General features: G+C 40.0%; 1 pseudogene; it reads left to right on the top strand.

Moving 5' to 3' along the window:
* Positions 1-263: 263 nt before the first annotated feature.
* On the top strand, positions 264-412 carry LOC131362327 (U1 spliceosomal RNA; annotated as a pseudogene).
* Positions 413-4,440: the final 4,028 nt, after the last annotated feature.

Raw genomic sequence — 4,440 nt, 5'->3', positions numbered from 1 at the left:
TAAGCGACGCAATTTTACAGTGACTAGTACGCTATCTGATACAGTTATGTCAAGCTCAGCTATCCTACAGTACAGTAATAATTTAGCATTTATCAATCTGAATTAGACAAACACAATAGCTAATCATTTATTTTAAATGTTCTAGTGGAAATAAAGCAGCTGCGTGACTTGTTTTCAACCTGCCTAAGTTCTCCCACACCACCCCACTGCTGCGTTCCCTTCGCTGGCTTCTGGTAGCTGTATACATCAGATTCAATACATTGATGCTTACCTGCCAGGGCAAAACCATGATCAAGGAGGCAAGGCTCAGCCATTGCACTCAGGCTGTGCTGACCCTTGTGAATTCCCTAAATGTGGGAATCTCGACTGCATAATTTCTGATAGTGAGCGACTGTGTTCACGCTCTCCCCTTTCTCATGGGGCAGTGGTAGCTCAAGCAGTTAAGGCACTTCAATATTGATCGGAAGCTACCACTGTTGGGCAATTGAACTCTCTCTGCTCCAGGGGCACTGTATCATAACTCTGATCCCAACTTCCTCAGCTGGGATATGTGAAGAAAAGAATTCCACTGTGATGTAATGTATGTGTGGTGATAATAAAGGCTTCTATGAAGCCAAAAATGGACCAGCTCCTTCTTACCTCAAAGCTCTTATCATTTCTCACACTGCACCTCACTCTTTCTGATCTACTAGCACTGCTCCACTGTCCCACCATCTCTCAGAGTACAAGGTAGGTATACACAAAGAGTGTTTTGGCATTGAGGTGGTCCCTGGCGATGGATGAAGACCTACCTCTTTCTAAATTACTTAAACTAGTGGTTACATAAAGCATATGTATTTAAAAAATGTATATAAACTTTGAATAAATAAAACCGAATGTGTGCTCCAAACAGGAAAGTGCTATAATGGTATTAGTGGCCTTTTCCCCTTATTCAGTGACCCTCACAGACTGGTATTGCTGCTTTCAATTATCCTTCACTAACTGAATTTCTCTAAGACACACACACATGCAAGAAAAAGACAATAAAATGACCACAAAAAATTATGAGAAGATTTAAACTGCAACAATTATGCCATATTACCTAGATCACCTCTGGCCAATTAATCAAATTCATGTCTGTTACAACTTTAAATGTGACTCATATACAATTTCCTTTAACGCAATAACAATTGATATAGAATTTACAACCCTAATTTCCAGATGACAATATTACCTGGACTAGCACAGCATTGGCTCAACAAATCAAACCCTCTTCCATTTGGGAAATCATTTCCTAGTTATAAGGAGTTGTAATGAAACAGGGTTTATCTTCTTCACTTATACATAATGCATGCACTGAATCACACTGACTCACCCTGAATGTCTTATTATATCTTGTTTTTTTTAGTGCATTTCTAGCATTAATGAAACACATACTAAGTGACATTTACGCTGGGAATTATATCTTCTACGGAGATTATCGCCCACAGCAATACTATATCATAAAGAATCCAAACAAACCAAATTGGCAAGTGAAGTCCAAAGCATTTCATTTGCACACACACACACACACACACACAAATATATATATATATATGTATATATGTATATATATATATATATATATATAGATATATCTATATCTGTGTGTGTGTGTGTGTGTGTGTGTGTGTGTGTGTGTGTATATATATATATATATATATATATCTATATATATATATATATATATATATATATATATATATATATATATATATATATATACACAATATTGCCAAAAGTATTCTCTCACCCATCCAAATAATCAGAATCAGGTGTTCCAATCACTTCCATGGCCACAGGTGTATAAAATGAAGCACCTAGGCATGCAGACTGTTTTTACAAACATTTGTGAAAGAATGGGTCGCTCTCAGGACCTCAGTGAATTCCAGCGTGGAACTGTGATAGGATGCCACCTTTCCAAAAATCCAGTCGTGAAATTTCCTCGCTCCTAAATATTCCACAGTCAACTGTCAGCTGTATTATAAGAACGTGGAAGTGTTTGGGAACGACAGCAACTCAGCCACGAAGTGGTAGGCCACATAAACTGACGGAGCGGGGTCAGCGGATGCTGAGGCGCATAGAGCGAAGAGGTCGCCAACTTTCTGCAGAGTCAATCGCTACAGACCTCCAAACTTCATGTGGCCTTCAGATTAGCTCAAGAACAGTGTGCAGAGAGCTTCATGGAATGGGTTTCCATGGCCGAGCAGCTGCATCCAAGCCATACATCACCAAGTGCAATGCAAAGCGTCGGATGCAGTGGTGTAAAGCACGCCGCCACTGGACTCTAGAGCAGTGGAGACGCGTTCTCTGGAGTGATGAATCGCACTTCTCCATCTGGCAATCTGATGGACGAGTCTGGGTTTGGCGGTTGCCAGGAGAACGGTACTTGTCTGACTGCATTGTGCCAAGTGTAAAGTTTGGTGGAGGGGGGATTATGGTGTGGGGTTGTTTTTCAGGAGCTGGGCTTGGCCCCTTAGTTCCAGTGAAAGGAACTCTGAATGCTTCAGCATACCAAGACATTTTGGACAATTCCATGCTCCCAACTTTGTGGGAACAGTTTGGAGCTGGCCCCTTCCTCTTCCAACATGACTGTGCACCAGTGCACAAAGCAAGGTCCATAAAGACATGGATGACAGTCTGGTGTGGATGAACTTGACTGGCCTGCACAGAGTCCTGACCTCAACCCGATAGAACACCTTTGGGATGAATTAGAGCGGAGACTGAGAGCCAGGCCTTCTCGTCCAACATCAGTGTGTGACCTCACAAATGCGCTTCTGGAAGAATGGTCAAAAATTCCCATAAACACACTCCTAAACCTTGTGGACAGCCTTCCCAGAAGAGTTGAAGCTGTTATAGCTGCAAAGAGTGGACCGACGTCATACTGAACCGTATGGATTAGGAATGGGATGTCACTTAAGTTCATATGCGAGTCAAGGCAGGTGAGCGAATACTTTTGGCAATATAGTGTATATATATATATATATATATATATATATATATATATATATATATATATATATATATATATATATATGACTATCAGTGTATTTATTTTTTTTAAAGAAGAAATTAATTTTATTCAGTTTTTATAATAATGCATTGCATGTCTTTGTTCAAAAATAGATATAAAAATGTATTTATTATAGGCAGAATATGAAGAGGATGGCATTGGCTAATTTTAATAGATAATAATGATCATGATATCATGATTGAGAGAGAGAGAGAGAGAGAGAGAGAGAGAGAGAGATTGGTAACAGGTGAGTGTACTCAAAACTTCAAGGATTGCACACACATTAATGGTGATGGATTCTGGGTAGCATAGTCTTGGGCAGTCATGTTTGTAGGCCACACTGTGTGTTGTATGAGCTCACAATAGGAAATGAGGAGAGTCAGTTTTAGTAGAGAATTCTCTACCAATAACTAAAAAACAACTCTAATTATTTCATAATTGCTTTAGAAATACAGTAAGCAGATCAGTTTGAAAATAGAAATCTCAGAATGCACAAGACATCGAACTTTCAGGTGGATGGACTAGCTACAGGCACAGGCTCATCAAAACTGGACAATTGGAGACTGGGGAAAGACCATGCAAAAAATGTGTGTGTGTGTGTATGGTGCCCTGTGATGGCCTGGAATACTATCCCATATGTATGCCCTCTACTTGTTTCCAGTGTTTCTAGGATAGACTCTGGATCCCCATGAATATATACAGGCTACGTGCATACTGAAGATGAATACTAATTTTAAATTTGTGGACAGTAATTATACATGAAGATCCTCTGCTTCATACATATTTCATGACTCGAAATACAGAACAGCAATTTCAGTTTTCTGATGCATCACTGATGCATTCTTTTTTGATAACTACATAAGGATAAGGTACATCTGTATTAGAGAAACACTGTGCAAAATATATGCACATTGGAGAAACACCTACAAACACATCTGCTTTGAGAAAACACCTACAAAGACATCTTTACTGAGGAAACACTGGACACTGGACAGTTAATAATGTAAATGTAACTAATTAATGTTGTTTCTACTACAGCAATCAGGGGCCCATGAGAAACCTTTAGGTTACTTTAGTTTCTGAGTTCATTATAGACACTAATTCCTTGCTGTCGCAAGCTGACAGATGTAATGGCAGATCTGATGTAATGGTGTGAAAGTCCCCAAGTGGCTCTGTCCACGGCTGTCTCCTGGGTCACAGACTGTCCACACAGATCCATCCACAGCATCAGTGAGCACCACCAAGTGACGAGACTCCAACCAGAGGTAGAGGCAGTGGTCAAACTGGAAACTCAGAACCCTGGGAGTGGGATGTACACCTCTGTATTGAGAAAACACGTTCTATCACATCTGCGCTGAGGAAACACTTGCAAACACATCTGCATTGTGGAAACACCTTCCAACACATCT

The sequence above is a fragment of the Hemibagrus wyckioides genome, linkage group LG11 (genome assembly GCF_019097595.1).
Source record: "Hemibagrus wyckioides isolate EC202008001 linkage group LG11, SWU_Hwy_1.0, whole genome shotgun sequence".
Taxonomy (NCBI): Eukaryota; Metazoa; Chordata; class Actinopteri; order Siluriformes; family Bagridae; genus Hemibagrus; species Hemibagrus wyckioides.
This window is presented reverse-complemented; position numbering and strand designations above follow the sequence as displayed.